General features: G+C 39.4%; 3 long non-coding RNA genes across 3 annotated transcripts; 1 reads left to right on the forward strand and 2 right to left on the reverse strand.

Annotated features, from left to right (window-relative positions):
• Positions 1–1,848: 1,848 nt before the first annotated feature.
• Positions 1,849–15,557, reverse strand: LOC145424126 (uncharacterized). The gene is made up of 2 exons (XR_013905096.1): positions 14,932–15,557; positions 1,849–2,911 (listed from the first exon to the last, which is right to left on the reverse strand). It is a non-coding gene; the product is annotated as an uncharacterized LOC145424126 (long non-coding RNA).
• LOC145424127 (uncharacterized) lies at positions 12,898–16,276 on the forward strand. The gene is made up of 2 exons (XR_013905097.1): positions 12,898–13,848; positions 15,913–16,276. It is a non-coding gene; the product is annotated as an uncharacterized LOC145424127 (long non-coding RNA).
• LOC145424128 (uncharacterized) lies at positions 15,952–19,583 on the reverse strand. The gene is made up of 2 exons (XR_013905098.1): positions 19,146–19,583; positions 15,952–16,823 (listed from the first exon to the last, which is right to left on the reverse strand). It is a non-coding gene; the product is annotated as an uncharacterized LOC145424128 (long non-coding RNA).
• Positions 19,584–21,436: the final 1,853 nt, after the last annotated feature.

Consider the following 21,436-nt stretch of genomic DNA (forward strand, 5'->3'; position numbering starts at 1 on the left):
GGATCTTTGCTCACCGTTCTCATGATCATTTTGACCCCACGGGATGAGATCTTGCGTGGAGCCCCAGATCGAGGGAGATTATCAGTGGTCTTGTATGTCTTCCATTTTCTGATGATTGCTCCCACAGTTGATTTTTTCACACCAAGCTGCTTGCCCATTGTAGATTCACTCTTCCCAGTCTGGTGCAGGTCTACAATACTTTTCCTGGTGTCCTTCGAAAGCTCTTTGGTCTTGGCCATGGCGGAGTTTGGAGTCTGACGGTTTGAGGCTGTGGACAGGTGTCTTTTATACAGATGATGAGTTCAAACAGGTGCCATTCATACAGGTAACGAGTGGGGGACAGAAAAGCTTCTTACAGAAGACGTTACAGGTCTGTGAGAGCCAGAGATTTTCCTTGTTTGAGGTGACCAAATACTTATTTTCCACCCTAATTTACGAATAAATTCTTTACAAATCCTACCATGTGAATTCATGGATTTTTTTTTCACATTCTGTCTCTCACAGTTGAAGTGTACCTCTGGTGCAAATTACTGACCTCTGTCATCATTTTAAGTGGGGGAACTTGCACAATCGGTGGCTGACTAAATACTTTTTTGCCCCACTGTATATATATGCATATATATATATATATATATATATATATATATATATATATATATATATATATATATATATATATATATATATATATATATATATATATATATATATATATATATATATATATATATATATATATATATATATATATATATATATATATATATATATATGCTATGTCAAACCTATGTCAAAACCAAACCAATGACTGTATAAAAGATGGACAATGCGACAGCACCCCAAAAATGAGGCCAAAACGTCCCTATCGCCCCCTGGTATCTGGCTGCAGTATAGGTCATAAACCCCGCCTCCTCCATGTTAGCGGATGGGACTGGGGTCAGACAAAAATAAATGAATTCTCCTAAGATAAACTTTTTCCAAAGATTCTTTCTTTTGTTATCAATAGTTCTCACCACGCTGATTTATGTTCAAGGGGTCTCCTTTCCCATAAGTTTGATTCTAATTCCTACCGCAGTGATGTTAAATTGGAGTGTAACATCATCATAACAGCTTTGACTGATAGCTGCAGTCACGGAGAAACTTGCGTATCTCTGTTCGGGAATAGCAGATAGAACTTAGGCTCTGAGAGGAGGGCCAGTGTTTACGTTATGAAAACACGCCTGATTGTTTTAACCTGACAGCCTGAGGTGTTCTTCAGTAAACTGGACTACCCGACAGAAGGACCCGAGGCCCCGTTGCACTTTTTCGGTATGTTAAACGTGTTTGTAAGGTAATCCGTAACTACCATCCTTAGCTAGGTCTTAGGACCTAGCTAGCTAAGATGAGCAGAGGTGGGTCGAGTATCCAAAAATTGTACTCAAGTAAGAGTAGCATTACTTTAAAATATTATTACTCAAGTAAAAGTGAAAAGTAGTCGTCAAAAAAGTTACTCAAGTAAGAGTAAAAAAGTACTTGGCGAAAAGACTACTCAAGTAGCGAGTAACTGTTTGAAATGTCCGATTTATTTTTTAAATAAATGTTATCAGACAAACAAAAATAAATAAATATACAAATTTTACCATTTTCAAAAGGAATATATGTAAAAACATCAACAAAATAAGGCACAGCAATTCTAATTTCCAGATTTCAGTTTTTCACAACATAAAGCTTTTTTCACCAATACCTACAGTAAATAATATAAATATATAAACAGTGAAAACAATTTCCCGTGACAAGATATGCTGTAAACTGTTGAAATCTCCCAATTCTTTGAATCTTTGGGCTGAAGGAAGGACAATACTCGGTGTATTTATGCTCAATCAACAATCATTTATTTCCATACAATTCAACACTTAAGAGCATAAGGACCATCATGATGGGGAGACATGCCTGAAGAGGGTCACAGCAGTCTCAAAATGGTGACGGGTTGCTCAGCTTTTTATAGTCTCTAGTGGCCCCCACCTAGTCGTAAAAGCCTAAATATTCACATTCTTTCTCTTTTACGGCGCCTAAGTTATGACCTCGGCTCCCTGTCTTTCTGCTCTTCTGAAAGGTGGGGGTATGGAATGTGGTCTGTCTCTTCTATTATCGGCACAAGGTCCTCTGCACCCAACATTCTCTTCATGATTCAGCAGTATGAAATGTCAAGACACAGTGTAACACATTCAACAGTGTCTAGTAATACAGGTCAATCCAATAGATCTAATGATTTTCACACTCTTTTAAGTCAGAAGTATACTGCAAACTAAGACTACATACTGATCACACACTCTATGTTAAAGGGTATAATATGATCTACAGCAGTATCATACTTCAACTACTTTGATTACATATATAAGGTAACATATGATAACAGAATAATATCACAAAACTTTATATTGATTTTTGCTCCAAATGGCACAGCAGCCTCAGAGAAAACAGAACGAGGCATCTTCAACGTATGTTCATACAAGGCAGCTCAATTGACCATAAGTTGTATGGGTGTGCATTTATTTCTGCATATTTAGCAAAAATGTGCCATTTCTTCACTCAGTGAGGTAATGGTTAAGCTTCAGCAGCAGTTTGCTCTCAAGCTTCTTTCTGTGAAGCTCTAACTGTTTAGCAGTGAACAGGAGTCCTGGATGACTAAGAAGTCCTTCACAAGCTCCAGATGCAGGAAGAGCTGTATTGACTTTGATCGACAGCTTCTTGATGTGAGGAAAGCCATGCAATAGATCCACACCTCCAGTGAATGGACATGAAAGGTACCTCTCCAGCTCCCCTGCTTCTGACTTTCCTGACCCCATGGATCCATCATCTTCGTCGAATAGGCTGCTGTTTGTGCTGGCCTCATCCATCTCTGTGTCTAGGTGATGTCTGATGAAATGGAGACCTGTGGAAAGATGTAAGGTTTTCAAAAGAATTAGGTCTGGTCATTATAGTGCTGTATACACTGCCAAGCTGCAGATGTTTGTTTGGAGCTAGCCTCCAAAAGCTGGGCATACACTGTGCGATTTTTGGCCCATTTTGAGCCGATTTTTCAGTCGCCCAAGTTTTGCCTTAATCGTGTGTGCATCGTGTAGTATACATGGGGTAACGAAAAGCAGTTAACACCTCATGACCAGCTCGCAATCATCAATCGTATGGTCACAAGATAATCAAACCTGTTTGAAATCCTGTCACCCCTCAACGCAGCCTCTCGCACTGTGCACGCACAAACACAGAAATGAAAGAAAAGGTGTAGCAGCACAGCAGTGCAGCGTGTGATCTGGACACAAGAGATGGAGGCACAACTTGTAGGATGAGGCAAGCTCATCTGAGTATGTAAGTGTAGAGCTGCCACCCAGGCAAAAGAAAAATAGATCTATATCACGTTATAACGCGAAAAGCTTATTGTTCTAACAATATACTTTTCATGTTATAATGTAATATTAGGGGTGCAACGTGTCGAGGAGGGAAATTATTTTACTGCTATTGTTAAATAATTGTTATTGCATTAATAATATAATTTGCAGCATGGATATTGCACTCCAAGGTTTAAACAGTGTCTCTTTCAGAAAGACTGAGTTGCAGGCTGACAGGAAGTTGTATGCAGAAGTGAAACCAGGAAGTTATTTTGAGCCGCAGGCTAAGACGAGGCTTTAACAATGTAACAGATAGCTTTAAGAAGGCCTTAAGCAGTTATGACTATTTTATACACAATGCATATCTGTGCTTATTAAAGAGTTGGAGCTCGGTCAATTAATTGGGGGTCGGAAGCTTTGTTCGGCGCGATGTTCGGACAATCTATTGTGCAAGTGACTTGGAGCCACAGAAGGAATTGCAATACATGCTTACAAAACACTTATATAGCTTTATCATTTTATATTAAGGTTTTAGTAGAGGTTCTTGATTAAAACATTTATTTAGTAGAAGACATACACATAGTCTCAGTGAGCTTCTGGTCTGGTAAAAGGTCAGAAGTGCAACAGGTGAATTGAGAAAGAGCATGTGAGGTCAACACACACACACACACACTTTAAATTAGATTTATTTAGAGGAAGAGGTTAGTTATGTTTGGCTGTAACTACAAAATTGTCTCGGTAAAAGAGGAACCGTTTCTTGTTGTCTCGACAAGAAAGAGGAACAATTCATTTTAAGATAAGAACGGAAAGTACCAAGCCATGAAAATAGGAGATGATTTTCTGGGTGAAAAGTCATGATGATGTTGATCTGATCTATGTATAAAATGTGTCTGTGACGTATGAAGGGGCGTCAGTAAACAAACCCTGATGCTATAAAATATCTGTTCATGCTTTGATTAAGTTGAAGACTACTGGCTGTCTGCGTACAGAGTGTCTTCCCACGCGTGTATTCATTAAAATCATCGTTTGACTTCACCCGGCCGGATCGGTGTGGTTATTCTTCGATCACCTCTTGTACCCTTCCTCAATAATGAATCTTAACATTTGGGGGCTTCGTCCGGTTATTGAGGAGGGTGAGTTGGAGGTTTAGATGGAGAAATTTGGTGGTCTTGGGTGGTCTGACGGGCAGACATGAGTTCCAGTGGTCTAAGTGAGTGGGCATAAGCCGGCTTATCCAAAAGGTAAGGCACTACCTGTTGAATTATTTCCAAAGTGTGCCAAATTGGACATGATAAAATTTAAGTCTACTCACTGAAGTTACTGGTGGATGTCTGTTTTGATTTTGATGAAAATCTCATGAGTTGAAGCAGTTAGAGTTCTGCTAAGAAGAAATGAAAGTAGTTAAGAGTCTGATAAGAAAAGTTTAAATAATGGGTTGAAGTCCCAAAGAAATTGAGTTAGAGTCTCAAGTAGTTGGTAGGGAATTGGTTATTGTGTTGGTTAGAGTCCAAATTTGGTCATAAGAGTGGACCTGAGCGGTCAAATTGGCCACTAGGTTGCACCTGCCTCAGTTATACACTTGTTTTGGGTGTTGATTGTTGTTTCAAAATATTCTAAATTATTCTAGAACGGCAGTTCGAGTCTGCTAGGAAGCGCAGAGCCCGGAGGTTACGCTCCCTCCTTGTCGTGGACGCGCGACATTGACCTCTCGGCGAAGAGGGTTAGTTCAGTGTGGTTTAGCTGTGGGGTACAGGGCATCCCGGAATTAAGCTAGGAGTTAGAGTCTCCTTACCGTTTGCAACGGTATCTGCGCTTTTTTGGACAGGAGAAGTTGGTCTTCGGGCGTGTAACTTTAACTTAACACTTCGAGGTAAGCCTTGGCTGTGAAATGCCAAAAATAGAGCTTCAGGCAAAGTTTGGGTTGGTTGACGCTTTTAAATTGAGTTAGGGATTTTAGAAATGAGGCCAGAAACAGTTAAAGTCTTGATACTGGTTAATTGGTGGGCGGTTATTTTAAATTTGTCTAAATTGGTTAGGCGCTAAAGCTGACAGATCTGACAGTGGCTGTAAATATAAGACGTCGTTGTAATATAGAATAAGAAAATTTGGTGTGAGAGATCTTTGTGTGTCGAGTCAGTAATGCACTGACTGCCTGCTGCTATTTTTGGAGGTGTGTGTGTGAGTGAAAATGCAAATGAGTAAGCAGTGAACTGTTTAAGCCACAGTTGGTTTTACAAATACTGCTGCAAACATTGTAGAGTGTGTGTTTAAAATGCCATTTATGTTTAGCAAAGGACTATAAATAAAGTTTTGAGTTGCCGTAGTGGATGTATAGTAATTGATTGAGTTTGGATGTAGATATATAAATATATTGAGTGCACTGTATATACTTAAGACTAACACATGACTTTCAGTAGTAACTGTTCTCCAGCATTAGCTGCTGGTGGGTTTTATTTTTCAATTTCTTGTGTGTGCGGTGAGAATTAATGGAGGTTTCAATTTTTTGTTTGTTTGTTTTTTACTTGCTTTTTTGATTATGACAAGCATGTCTAAAATACTCTTAGGAAATTGTGTTTTGAGTTATATTCTTCAACTCTAGTCACAGTTTAAGTGTGAATGCGGTGACTAGAAGGTTTTGAATGATGAATGAAGGTGTGAGAGGTATTTCTTTGGTGATGTAAAGTAGGAGGTTTTAAAGTTTGAAAGTGTTTTTAATTTAAGAGATGCATGAGTGATGTTATGAGAGTTTGAGTTTCTTTTTCTTTCAGTTTAAAACACATAAGTACATACACTTGGTACACCTGTTTACTCTTTGACTTTATTAAAACAGATGGTGTATTTGAGTTTGAATTTCAGTAATTGTATGTTGATATGGTAATTTAGTTTTATGTTAGGTGAAGGAGATGTCCATCTCTGCGTCTTGCAGGATCGAAAGTGAAAGTTGAAGGTTGTGATGTGAATGCTGTGAGTACTCGATTTGAATGATTCTGTGTGAGGTGTACAAAATACTAAATAATAATAACACTATGAAAGTTGATAGTAGAGTGAGTGCAAGGTGATGTGTGAACAGAGGAAGTCTGAGAGAGAAGTGTGTGCGTAGGCAAAATGCAGAGTGTGTGCGTGAAATAAGGGAGTATTGTTTTTTACATCAAGGTTTAGTAGAACTAAAGTAGAACGTTACAAACAAACAGATAAATAAAGTAAAATGAAGAGAGAAAATAACTGACAATTACATTAATGAATAGAAAACACACATACACAAAGTGCCATATGTGAAATTATTCTAGGAAGGAGTCAGAATTGAGATAGCTTATTATAGAGATAGTTTAACATAAGATGCAATGAAGGAAGCAGCTTACATTCCTTTAATTCCCAGAGCCAGTGTGTTCCCTCCCCTGCCCACTTGGGCCCCGTATCAGGCGAGTATGGAAGGCTGGATAGCCCATGACGGGTAAGATCCCACCTCGAAACCCTGGGACAACCTAAGGCAGGCACAGTCACGAATACTCTCGGACCTGACGGGTAAGACCGCTGGGCTAGGGTGGAGGTGGAAAGTGGCAAGTGGAGCCCTACCTTCTGGCTGAGGACAAGGAATGCTGCTATTTAAGGTAGGAAATCAGAATTTGGGTTAGTAAAGTTGGGGAGGAGAAAATTGACTGTTTAAAGGCAAAATTATGAAGGAGTCTGACACACTGTAAAAGCACCATATGCAAATTCACACACACAAACAGGAAATGCATTAAACTTATAAAGACAAGACAAGCTCATGGAGTTTAATGCATAGACACTGATTAAACCTGGCTAAGAACACAAACATAGGCAATGAAGAACAGCTTGCTATTTCGTATGAATGATACAATGGTGTGAATGTTTAATAAAATACATTTGAGTTTGTAATTGAGGAATAGAATAAGCCATATGACAAAGGGAGTTATGAAAACGAAAAAGGGATTAAAGTAGTTTTAAAAAAAGAGTGACTTAGGAGTGCTCTCGTACTGAGTGATCAACACTAGTGATCACTGTTGGAAGAAATAAAATGATTTAATGAGTTGGGAATGTTTAAACATATGTTTCTGTTGTTACAGCTTCTTGAGAGATGATTCAGTATGCAAATTAGCTGGAGTGTGTGGTGACGAAAGAACTTCCTGAGTGTGTGTGTGACTGTGACTTTCAGGAAGAGGAAGCATAGCAGAGACGAGAAGTGCAGATTGGGGTAGGAAATTTATAGTTTAGTGATTATATGATGTCGTAAGGGGTCTTATGCTGAATTTAAGAGTATAAGGGGGTGATTTTTGTTTGCAAATTGTGTGGTTTTAATGAGACTTTTGGTGTATTGAGGAGGTGAAATTATGTGGTGGCAAGATTTGTGTGTTTAAGGTTGTTGTGGTGATGGGTTGATTCTGTCAGGTAGGTTGTTGTTGTTGTTTTGTTTTTAATAGAGGGAGTTTTAGGAAACATGGACATGTCTAAAAAAATTGGGCCCATTGTTTTGTAACAGTGCACTTAAAGAAAACCTGTCAGGTGATTTTGTTTTGTTTTTATGAGCTAACAATCAGCTCTATTTTTTTTCATTTCTGTTTTAAGCAGGCCTGCAACAGTGAATAACGGCGCTGAAAGTTCTCGGGAAGAGCAAATATAAGGGGGCTTTCCAGATTACAATTGGCTGAGGAGAGCTACCTGGGGACAATTCAGGTCGTAAGTCCCTGTAAAAAGGATTTTATGCGAGTCAATCCAGTCCAAAAGCATAAAGAAATATTTTCCTATGGAAAATAAAAAATGACTGAGCTCATTTTGCTGAGGGTGGAGTATCTGATCGTGCGGGAAGCTCCACTATCAGCAAATATATGGTGTGACTGCATGTGAGTGAATGTGTGAGTGAATGTGAGGGTGAATTAATGTGGATGAACAATTTGCTTTTACCAGAAAAATTTTTGTTTTGTTGACTGGGGTTAGATTATGGGATTATAGTATATTGTTGGGAGAATGCCAAATGCTAAAGGGGAAATATTTTTTGATGTAACTCAGTTATCATTAATTGTAGAAACACATGACTGATAACTGTTCTGTTTTAAGTTTATTTTATGACATAAGTTGGATCATGAGTGGGGAAACTGAGCATTTTTAAGTTTTGTATAGTATCTTGACACATGAAATGTATCAAGATAAAGGGGGGTTTAGGGTTTAATAATTTAATTGTTTAATAATTTAGGATCATTTTAGGAACTTTTGGGTTTTTGATCATTTGGATATGGTAAAACTGAAACTGTTATTTTTAAGTTAAGGTTAAAGGATTAAAAGTGAACTTGTCACGGTTTGCGAGGCAAGCCGTGTGGAGTTGTAGAAAAGGACCCAAAAGGCGGCAGCTCTGGTGCAGGTGAATATTTATTTACAACGGTGGGCACAAAACAGCACTGGTGGAAAAACAACCTAAACTGGGTAAGCTAATAACACAAACCAGAAACGAGGATGCAGGGAGGTTCGGGGAAATACACCCAGAGAACATAGGGAGATTACACACAGGTGGGAAACACAGGTGACACTGATAAACATAACGAGACAGGGCAGGAGTGAACACAACATTACGCATACTGACGAGAGACTGTCAAAGTAAAACAGGAAGTACACAGAGGTTCAGACAGGAGGAGAGAAAGCACGGGGAGAACACAGACATAACAGGCTGGGGGAAACATGGAATAAACACAAAGAGAGACGAGAGCTCATAAATACACAGAGGGGCACAAGGGGGTAAGAGTCACAAAGGAAAAACACTTAGGGAACACCACAATAGGACACCTCAGAAAACCTGGCCTAAATAAGGAGCGAAAATACAAGGAACCAAGAATACTGGGCCAACATGGCCCAGGACCATGAATCCTGTTTAGAAGATACAATGCCGGTTTTTCAAAGCTGTGAATAATTCTTAGAGGGAAAATTAGTGAGGGTTGAAGGGGTAGAACAGCTTTGATTTCTTTTTGATTTCTAGAAGAAGTGGTTATAATGTAGGCTTACACATACAGATATTACATAGGTTTATCTTTAGGATAAAGGGGGAGCTTCTATGTAGAAATGATTTTTATACATATTGCATTTTGTGCTTTTAAAGGAGTTGTGGCTCAAATTTGTCTCTGGAGGGTCACGAGCCTTTGGCTAGCGCTATGATTAGCCAATCTACTGTGAGGATAATATGAGTTCATGAAGGATTGCACACGCTTACAGACACAGAGTTAAGAAACACACATGACAGTATTGATTCCAGGCAAAAGGCCTTAAATTCATTTAGCTTTTAACTGAACTTAAAGAAGGACCAAAGAGGAAGGAAAGCATATATTTTGGTTAAGTCTGATAAACTAGAATTAGGAGGTATTGTTACATTAAAGGGAGCAAAATGAAATAAAAAGGCTATACCGAAACAGGTGATAACATAGGAAATGTGAGGTTTTAAAATGAAGTTAGTGTTAACACATAGGAGTAGTTTCAAGGCAGCATTTAGCTATGATGAAATGTATACAGGAGTAATTGCTTATATGCTTGAACTTAATTGATTAAAGTGGTTGTTTTCTTTTGGAGTAGATTAACTTGCAGCAGCGACAACTTGTGCACAGGATGTTGATGATCAGATAAGGGAAAATAGAGCGAGCAACTGGACGTGAAACCAGCGCTTAAAAGGATTTTAAAGTGATGAGTAACGTTGAAGAGTATACATAAATACAAGTCAATAAGTTAAGAAGATAATTAGGATCAGGCTTTTGATTAAAGAGTCCCAGATAGGATAAGTTAGGGAGATGCAGGAAAGGTGTTTTGTTTCCTTTGCAGAAGACTGATCTCGGCGACCACAGGAGGGGCGAGGATCCTGGAGATCTCGAGGTTCGAGACCACCAGAGAAGGGTCTGCGTGAGGACACAATGTATTGTGACCTCTGGTGTTCCAGAGGTCAAAAGGGGGAGTGTCGAGGAGGGAAATTATTTTACTGCTATTGTTAAATAATTGTTATTGCATTAATAATATAATTTGCAGCATGGATATTGCACTCCAAGGTTTAAACAGTGTCTCTTTCAGAAAGACTGAGTTGCAGGCTGACAGGAAGTTGTATGCAGAAGTGAAACCAGGAAGTTATTTTGAGCCGCAGGCTAAGACGAGGCTTTAACAATGTAACAGATAGCTTTAAGAAGGCCTTAAGCAGTTATGACTATTTTATACACAATGCATATCTGTGCTTATTAAAGAGTTGGAGCTCGGTCAATTAATTGGGGGTCGGAAGCTTTGTTCGGCGCGATGTTCGGACAATCTATTGTGCAAGTGACTTGGAGCCACAGAAGGAATTGCAATACATGCTTACAAAACACTTATATAGCTTTATCATTTTATATTAAGGTTTTAGTAGAGGTTCTTGATTAAAACATTTATTTAGTAGAAGACATACACATAGTCTCAGTGAGCTTCTGGTCTGGTAAAAGGTCAGAAGTGCAACAGGTGAATTGAGAAAGAGCATGTGAGGTCAACACACACACACACACACTTTAAATTAGATTTATTTAGAGGAAGAGGTTAGTTATGTTTGGCTGTAACTACAAAATTGTCTCGGTAAAAGAGGAACCGTTTCTTGTTGTCTCGACAAGAAAGAGGAACAATTCATTTTAAGATAAGAACGGAAAGTACCAAGCCATGAAAATAGGAGATGATTTTCTGGGTGAAAAGTCATGATGATGTTGATCTGATCTATGTATAAAATGTGTCTGTGACGTATGAAGGGGCGTCAGTAAACAAACCCTGATGCTATAAAATATCTGTTCATGCTTTGATTAAGTTGAAGACTACTGGCTGTCTGCGTACAGAGTGTCTTCCCACGCGTGTATTCATTAAAATCATCGTTTGACTTCACCCGGCCGGATCGGTGTGGTTATTCTTCGATCACCTCTTGTACCCTTCCTCAATAATGAATCTTAACAAACGATACACAAAATTCACGGTTCGGTTCGGTTCGATACTTTGGTGTCACGGTTTGATATTTTTTCGATACAAAAATAATGTTCATGCCTTTTTAATTTGTCATTTATTAAAATTATAAATATATATTTTAACTCAAAAGTACAGTTTTTAAATTTAACCCTAACCCTTGTGCATGTTTTTTATTTTGACAGCGAATGCGCACCTGCGGACCACTTATGTGCAGCCCTGGTTATTTAGCTCGTCATATTGCAGCCACAGAAATTATTTTGTCCATGAAACCATAAAGCTGCACTTTCTTTTTGCCTTATAGTCTGATTTGTCATAACTTTTCCGTTTTGTGGTAAGCTTTTCTTTGTCTGTCACTTCTTCACCCTGACCTGTCTTATTTGGCTCAGCAGAACTGAAATATATATATCCTGCTGCTTTTACACACGCACTCATAACGCTCAGCGATTCTCTGCACGATCAACCTCTCACATGTTTAAGCTTGCTGCGGGAGATTTCACTTATCAATGTTAGCTTACTACGCAAGCATGACAAGACGATGTCAGAGGAATTGGTGCACAAATTATCATCACTCACCAATCAGTACTGTCGCTCTCTATACACAGTTCGCGCGACTGCAAAGTGAAAGCAAAAAAACAAGCGCATATTCAAACGCGATTTCAATATGTCACATATTGACAGTGGCTCACCGATGACAATGACATAATTACCCAGCTACATTTCCAAAAGAATGCAAAAGCATTGACATATATTTTTCCTTCCTACAATAGCCCGACGGGCAGGGCAGAAATAGATTTTGGTAGCTCGACTGGAAAAATCGCTAGCCCCAGGACGTCGGGCTAGCGATATTGCGAGCCCTGTATCTGATTGAGGAATCACTCATCTTTGGAAAAGAAAGTTTATTACAGATGAGAAATGGCTCTTTCCAAAATAAAAACTATACTATACGCTTCTTCTGGGCTATATTCTCAGCAGCATATTAAACATATCAGGTCCCCATAAGGAGAATCATGTGCTAACGGCTGTCTAAATGACTCGGGTAAAGTTTGTAGCATGCATGCTTGTTGTTTTTGTCTTTGCACTAGGATGATGTCGGCGTAAATGTGCAGTCATATCCGTTGTGTTCCCACTAGTGCTTTCAGGTTAATCTCGTTGAAATGACCTTAACGCCACAACACGGCAAATCTCCGTTAACGAGCTACCGCCGATCGCTCCGTGCATGGGGCTAGACAGCCAACACCTTAACGAGCTAACTGCGCTAACACACTAGTTCCCACCCATGTAATTGAGCATTGCATGGCACATCCAACATACTGTTTTACTTTAATCCATGACGCGCTTACCTTCAGGGTCATACATCACATGAAAACTAAAATAATTCCAAACGCCAGATCTGAATGAGGGTGGGGGAGGTTCAGTTTGCCATGTTGCAAGGAGAGCTTAACTTCTGTCTCGCTAGCTTGCCCTGCGCTCTTCCTTCTGACGATGCTGTCTGTGTTGAGCGCTCAGTGGATCTGCGCTCGACAGTGCAGCCTAAGCGGAGTAGTCGAACGCAGATCCACTGAGCGCTCAACACAGACAGCATCGTCAGAAGGAAAGTTGATAAAATAAATTACAAATTTTGTATTGTTCGATACATATGCGTACCGAACCAAAAGCACTGTATCGAACGGTTCAATATCGATACGAATATCGTTGCACCCCTACGTGATATAGCTCTATTTTTCTTTTGTCTGGCTGGCAGCTCTACGCTTACGTATCCGAGGCTTTTCAATGTGGCCTCACAAAATTATCACGACTACAACAACCATGAAAAGAGTTGGATGGACATTGCTGCTCAATCACAGCTGCCTGTGTAGCTGAGATATAATATACGGAGTGTGAACTCAAAACTGTATTGTATATAGTTTTTTTTTTTTTATTATTGTGTAAATTTAATTTTTGTAAAACTAAGGTTCCATGTGTCACTGTTGAAGTGGGGCATTAATCAGTGTGACGCCACTTGTAAACATGTTGCATGTGTGGGCTTTCCCAGCCAGAGCTGCATGGGCTCCATACTGGTGAGGCACACTTTCTGTAGCTCCTCTCCTTGTACTAAATTATATGTTTAAATGTGGTGTATTTTTCTTTGCTAAGTATTAGTTCTTATGGCTAAAAGCTCCCAAAGTGTTTTTGATTGCTTTGAACAAGGAAAATAGTAATTGGAACTGCCTTTTATCTGTTACACCATCCGTTTATGTGTTCCTTACTTGTGCTAAACAGGGATGAGGAGAGGCCTGCTGTTGCTGTGTGACACTGATTTTGCTGCTGCACTTTGTCTTTTAGGTATGTGTAGACTTGTAGTCAAGACTGCCTAATCCGAGACCAAGACAAGACCAAGACCAGAGGGTATCGAGACCAAGACCAAGACCAGATGATGGTTGACTCCAAATCTCCCGAACACTATGTCGATTTGAGAACGCAAGACCGAAACAGCGAGACCAAGACAGAGACCAAGACCACATAAAAGTGGTCTCGAGACATCCAACTCTAGGTATGTGTAAATGTACAGGTTTTGTTTTATGTGTATAATGAGTTCATGACCTGAGGCTGCACACTGACTAGTATTTTCAGCCATGTTGGGAGAAGTTAAAGTTGTTTGAATATGTATTGTGTAATTGATCCATCTTAGTGGGGATTTAAATATTACAAGCTATTATTAGTGGCTTATTTTTGACTACACCTTGCTTCATATTTGTCACTGTTTTACCCCACTGTAACATTCGATTTTAAAGTGGCTGTTGAGAGAAACCACACCGTTGTTTTGATAGATTGTATTTTCTTTTATATATTGTAAGCAGAGCTGCATGGACTCCACACTGGGATGAGGAGAGGCCTGCTGTTGCTGTGTGACACTGATTTTGCTGCTGCACTTTGTTTTGTAGAAATAAATCCAGTTTCCAGCCAGCCAGTGGTTTTGTCGTCACAACGCAGTCAACCGTTTGAAATCTGCTCCACCTGGTCAATGTTTTTCATTAGTAATTTAGCAAAGTTGATGGTGTGTGAGTGTCTGTGTGAGTAAAAGACAGAGAGAGGGAGAGCGAGGGACAGCTTTTGTATGATAAGCTTCATGTTATGGACGCACAGTTTGAGCACTCAGGTCGCATCAGAGCATCAGGCCGTATAGTGTGAGACCCTGCATTGTGACCTATGAACTTTTAACCCCTGCAATTTAATTGTACACTTTGAGCAGGAGCGGAATAACGTGACTGAAAAAAATTCCAGTGTTTGCCCAGCTTAATGCAGACTGTTTAAACAAGCTGCTGTTTCACATAATAAACCCTGTCACCCGCAGTATTGCCTTCTGTTTTAACAGTTAAAGCAGTAGAGACGAGCTGTTTGCATGTGCGTGGAACTCTAGCGTCATTAACCAGGCTAGCTGTTAGCTTATAGCTCACGTTAGCTAACCAGCAAACAGTTAAAAAGACAGCTGAAGCTGCACAAAACACCCACAAACTTGTCTCACTACAACGTAGCGCCGAAAATATGACTCGCAGCTCGAGCTCGACACAGCTGCTGTAACATAAGACTGACATCCAGCTAACCACAGCTAAAAAGAGATTTAGAGAAAACTTACTGTTTCCTCAGGTTACACGAGTTGAGTTGTTTCACGCTGAAAAGTTGGTTTGTTTTGGCTCTCACTGAAGACACCGACACTGAAGACATAGCTGTTCTTTTGTACTGCTTTTAAGCGAAACATTCTTTGTATGTGAAGTAAATGCTGTTCATCCTCTTCAGCTCTAGCGTAGACTCAGCCATGTTTTCATGTTCTTCTTTCCGCGTGTCCGCTACTTTTCACAGTTTCAAACTGGTCATGTGACTGCACGGCCACATCTCATTGGTAAAAAAGTTACCGGAAACTCCACTGGCAGCATGTTATCTAATGTGTTAAACTAATTATTTTTTAAAAAGTAACGAGTCGAATTTTGCAAATGTAGCGGAGTAAAAGTACCGTTTCTTCTTCATAAATGCACTCAAGTAAAAGTAAAAAGTATTGTGCAAAAAAGGTACTTTAAAAGTAAATTTTTTTCAAAAACTTACTCAAGTAAATATAACGGAGTAAATGTAACTCGTTACTACCCACCTCTGAAGATAAGCACTCGGCTGTCGGGGAAACTTGTTTTGTAAAGTTCGTTTAGCTAACCCGTGCAGGTGAATGAATTTACCCTGACTAAAGAAATCAAGAGAAACGTCCCGGGCTGCTCGGTCACTAATTATCGTTACTGTACTTTCATTACAAGTGTTATACTGTAAAAGCAACAGGCTGCACTCTGCTTCAGCTCCTGTGCAGAGCTGATTATTAAATATGTGCAAACAACAGCATGTTTTCAGTCTCCACATGTGTAAAGACAGTAACACCAATTTTTTTTTTAAGCTTGTACCTCAGTAACTCCTCATTAATCTGTAACTATGGATTAAACTGTAGAACTGAAAAAAATGTAAGAGAAGAGCTAAAGATCCTGAGTGTGTGAGGACAGAAGGATCAGCTTTATTTCAGATTTAAGAGATAAACTTTATAATTCAGTTTGTGATGATTCTGTTCTCTTTGTGATTACAGGAGCTGCCCTCAGAGTCAGACTTCAGCACCACCTAATGACAGCAGACAGATCATCCAACATGTTCACATGTTAACTGCAAAATTAACTGATGAAAATAGTACAAAGGTTAAAGTACCACATGTGCTGTCAGTGAAAGCTGCAGCTGTTTTATTGATAAAGTTAAAGACAAAAAGTCAAAAGGATTAATCACCCATGTAGCTGTGTCACTGTATATCAGCATTAACAGGACCTGTTTGGTGTTTCAGAGAGCTGCAGATCTCAGACCTGCACAGCTTCCATTTTAAACACTTTATGTACTCAGCTGCATGAAGAGCACATTTAAGTTTCTCTGACACAATTAAATAAAACCTGATGAAGGTCAAAGGTCGTCACTTGTATGTTGAATTATAAACTTGTCATCTGGAATTCTTTCAGTTTTTTGCAGATAGTGTTATTTACCATAAAGTGATGCAGAGTTATTCATACCAGAGTAACCAGAGAGGATCATATATTTTTAAATATCTAACTTTCTACAGGACTGAATATAATATCTTTATGTAAAGGTGCGGAGACTCTGGAGAGTATCCGAGTATTTATAACGTTACACGTTACACAAACCAAAGGTCTCCATCACAGTGTTCATGAAATGCTGGGTTTATCCATCTTCTGGGGTGGGCCTACAGAGGAGTGCTGACGATTTCCCTGTGAGGGAGCTGCTGGTGAAGATGAGTCCCACTTGATCAATGCCATGAGCTTCGGTCTTCCTGGTGTTTCTTAAATGAAGCCTCTCTCAGTGGGTCAACAGAACATCTGGCACAGGACAGCTGAGATGATGAAAGAAAGGAAAGACGTTTCTCCAAACCTCTGGACCCAGAAACCCAGCTTAGTCCTCATGGTCTGCCTCACTAGTTTCTCCCCAGGGTGAATGTAGCTGTTGATATAATATAGACTCTATTATTAAATGAAAAGAACAAATTAGACTACACTACTGAAACCTTCTGCTGCTGTTTTTAAAGTTTCCGTGTTACCTGACTGTAGACGGTTCTGAAGATTTAAACAGTTTTAGATCCATTACACTCACAGTCTTAAATGCTAAAATCTCAAAGGACAGCATTACATTTTTGATATTAGCAGTAACTCAGGGCCTCAGTGGAGTGTGTAGCTGATCTTATCGCTGTCTAAAAATGTATAACAAAACCTAAGGAGTGCTGAATCATTACATAATACAGACTTAGGGTTGCCAACTCCCTGAAAAATAAATAAGGGACACCTCGTCGCCAGGGCCGGGCAACCCAGTTGTCTTCACCCTTCCCAGTGTGGTAGCTCTTTTTTTGTGTGTGAAATTATTTTTTAACCATTTGACTTGAACTTGATTTAAGCAGATGCATATTCTTTGTGATATGACCATATGGGAAACAAATGATCATTTAGCCATTTATTTTTAGCTCACAATGACAACATTAACACAATAAAACAGGTCTCTTTCTTAAACAGAAGCCTGTCATGCTTAACTTTTGAGAATATAAGTAAATCTTTCTTTAAAAGAACTCTGTCCTGCTTAACTTAAAATTATATAAATTAATAGAAAGCAATAGAACGAAAAATATTCTTGTAACAGTGCACATTTAGTGCATTTAGTACAGTTGGCTTCAGTTGAGGTATTATTTCAGCTTTTCTAAAGCTAATCAGCTGCTCCTGTTTGTAAACCCACTTGTTCCCATGATTACGCATTTTAACTCATCATCATTATTCATCTATATATTACTTTTATGTATTAGTGATCTATTTGTTGTAATCATCTATCCTTGCAGTTGTTTATTACACAAAATAAATTATATTATTACACTTCTGGCCACATAGCGCTGATATTCACTGCACATGCCCATATTAACCTTAACCAGAGGGTTTAAAAAAAACAAACCAGTGTTTACATACCATAGCTGCTTCTGCCATGGCCTGGCGGACAAAAAATTGGTAAAGGGTTCCCCGAGCTTTCATGCCCCTCATGTTCTTCATGTGCCCACCAATAGAAGCATGCCTATGGAAAAAGTGCGCCAGCACACAGTGCAGTGCGCTTTATAGTGCACTTTTCCAGCCAGGTGTTTTCCTTTTCCCATTCCTCCCTGTACTTTTGCAGCCTTTTTTTTTCTTTCTCTGAGCGAACAAACATTGCTGCTCTAATGTTGGGCTCACACTGTGCGATTTTTGGCCCATTTTGAGCCGATTTTTGAGTCGTGCGACCGATTTGGTGATCAGCCCGATTTTGGCCTTCATCGTGCGTCGTGTAGTATACGTGGGGTAACGAGAAGCGATTAACACCTCACGACCAGCTCCCGATCATCAATCGCTCGTGAGGGTGTCACCGCAGCTGCTCACGCGCAAATACGTAAACGTCGGTGAAAAAGACGTTGCAGCACAGCTGTGCAGCGTGTGATCTGGACACAAGCGATGGAGGCACAACTTGTAGAACTTTGGAAAGCTCATCCGAGCCTTTTCCATGTGGCATCACAAAATTATCACGACCACAACAACCGTGAAAATAGTTGGATTTACATTGCTGCTCAATCACAGCTGCCTGATCAATGTTTTTCATTAGCAATTTAGCAAAGTTGATGTGGTGGTGTGTCTGTGTGAGTGAAAGACAGAGAGAGCGAGCGACAGATTTTCTGTTATAACCTTCATTTTATGGATGCACAGTGTGCCGTCCGAGACTTGCACCGCAGTGTTGGCGTTTGTTTCCCTGTTGGCCATGCTTGTTGTTGTGGTCATCGGTTGTCTTCCGGTATTTTCTCCGTAAGCGACCTTTCCTCAACCAATGAGATGAGCGGTAATCTGACTTGTCATACTCGAATTGTCATAAGTGTGCTGTCAGCTCATTGGTCACAAAGCAGGAGAGGGGCTGGGAATTATGTTTTCAAACAAAGTGTTAATTCCATTAAAAGTTATAGACTACTTTTGATTCTCACTGTATTACGGGAGAAAGTGCGTCCCTTATTAGCTCAATACGGGACGTGTACTTTTGTTTCGAAATACGGGACAATTCCGTTTTTTAAGGGACGGTTGGCAACCCTATACAGACTAGAGTAACAGGTGTGTAGCATCGCTAACTAGCTAGCAACAAGCCCCCAACACATTGCGCATGCTAGCGGCTAATCTAGCAAATGAATTAACAACAGAGTGATTTTAGATGTTGCAGAACTATAAGATGTTAAGCTGTGTGTCTTTTTCATAACAGTGACGTGGTTGTATTTACCTTAATTTAACAAGTCGTCAGTTGCGGTAAACCCATCAGCAAAAAAAATGGAGCAGCCGGGCTAAAAAGTGTAGGGGGGCATGTTTGCGGTCATGTCCAGTGGGTGTGTGGGCAGGAGCGTGACGCAGTCGCTCCACCTCAAGTCACTACTGCGCAGACTCTGGCTCCAAAAATGCAAGATGGCAGCCTCCACAAGCGGGACATTTTGGCTTCATTTTTGCACAATGAGAGGAGGCGGTGTCGCGTCGTCCATCGTTTATACAGTCATTGGTCAAAACTGTGTCATTCTTTTGGTCTACTGGAGTGCAGTAAGCCATCATACGCCCCTATTGGAAACAAAGAATATTACATGAAATTGCTTGTTTGGCCAAAAATAGGTAAATTATGCAATTTGGTAAAACAAAACAAAACAAAAAACCCCAGCTCCTTGAGCTCAACACCTTCATTCATTTTAAGAGGACAACGGTCACACACAGCTGTTTATCTGTAATGGTCATCTAAAGATGATCTGCCTTTATACTGCGAAGAGATGAGCTGTTGAGGTTTTTGCACAGGGTGTAAAGATGGATCTGACCAAGGCTGTAAAACGTGCCTTCAGAACAAAGAACATACTTACGCACACTGACATGGGCATGTGACAGGACAGAGTTAATAAATGGAGGATATATAAGACATTCACAACCATTTATTGAAAGAAACTGAATCACTAAAACTATTCAGAGATTGAAATGCTGAGATTTTGGTCCTTCGTTTATAGTCATGTATTTAAACAGATTACATTTAATCTGAAGGTCCTAACAGACATATTTGATTTTATGCAGCATATTCTGACTTTTTGGTCTTTTTGTGATCACACTTGTTTTTTTTTGTCAGTTTATTTAAATGGAAAAAATTTTAATTTAACTTTACACAACGTTTCTTATTCAAATTCGGGTTTATATTGCTTTCTGACTGATTTTGTTTTTAACCTCTTAAGCCCCAACGCCCCCTGATACAGGGGCAAAAAGCAGGAGATCAGGTAGGATTGGGGCTTTAGAGGTTAAAGATAAACACGATCATCATGAAGTTGTAGTCTGTTATTAACTGACTAAAGTGACCTCACACATGTTAAAAGGTTTTAAAAATGGATCATTTCTGTCTGAAAAAATCCTGCAGTGTCCCAAAAAGTGCAACTTTGTGTTAGGAAGTCTCGGTGCTGTTTGAGTCCTTTCCCTGTGATTCATACTGTACTCGTGAGGAACGTGAGCATCGTGCTATCTGAAATCTTGTTTTTATAGTCTTTATAATGGCTGCTGGTGATAGAGTGAGTTAAAACATGTTAAAGCACAAAGAGCGCTTTTAAGAGATGGTCTAACATGGTGGGTTTCCCTCTTTCTCAGATTTTTGCCATATTTGATCAAATTTTGTATTTGAAGTGAAGCTGATTCTGAAATAACTAGAAGTTCAGAGTCTATGTGACCAAAGTTCTTATTCATAAGCATGCCATCAAACACACAGGAATGACTAAGTTAAAGAGCTTGATGATGTTAATCCAGGGACCTTTAAGATTCAGATTATGACAATTTCATGTTATTTTTTTCTGTCTCTGAAGATCCGTGTGGTCTCATGTACTTATTTTTGTCCATGTAAAAATGATTAAACATTTAAAAATATGTAAATATGTATATTTTCCACTATTAAAATGCAGAAATGTTTCCATTCTCAGGTTAGAGGCTTTTTGCAGACATAAACGGATGTATGACATTGGCAACCACTTTATAACACTGACAAACTGAGTTTACTTGCCAAGTCTTGGTGAAATCTTTGGGTAAATATTGGTGAGATAAAATCATTCACCCAAGCCAACAGCAGCAGCTTTCCTGTAGAGCTCAATTATGTGTTGAGCTCTACAGAAAGCTCAGCATATACTGTAAGTATATTTAGAAAATAATCTAAATATGACCATTCATTGAGTCTGCTGAGAGCCAGTGACTGGGACATATAATAGAAAGTCTGAATAGCAGAGAAATGAACGGCTCACTGGAAAAAGAAAACGAAAATGAAATTCATTGGATGTGATCCAGTTCAGTTACTGTGACTGTTGAGCTCTTATTAAGTGATTAAGCTTCTCAGGTTGGGTAAGAACTGCCAGTTTGAGGGACTTTCTGCTTGTCACAGTTAAGCATTTCTCTAAAGCATTTTCAAATCCTTCTTTTTTGTTTGCGTGTGTTTATAAATTTTATCATACTCACCTCGAAATGTCAGTAGTCATCATGACTGCCAGTATGAGGTGGAATGACTACAGCTGTAGA

The sequence above is a fragment of the Astatotilapia calliptera genome, chromosome 23 (genome assembly GCF_964374335.1).
Source record: "Astatotilapia calliptera chromosome 23, fAstCal68.1, whole genome shotgun sequence".
NCBI classification, from domain to species: Eukaryota; Metazoa; Chordata; class Actinopteri; order Cichliformes; family Cichlidae; genus Astatotilapia; species Astatotilapia calliptera.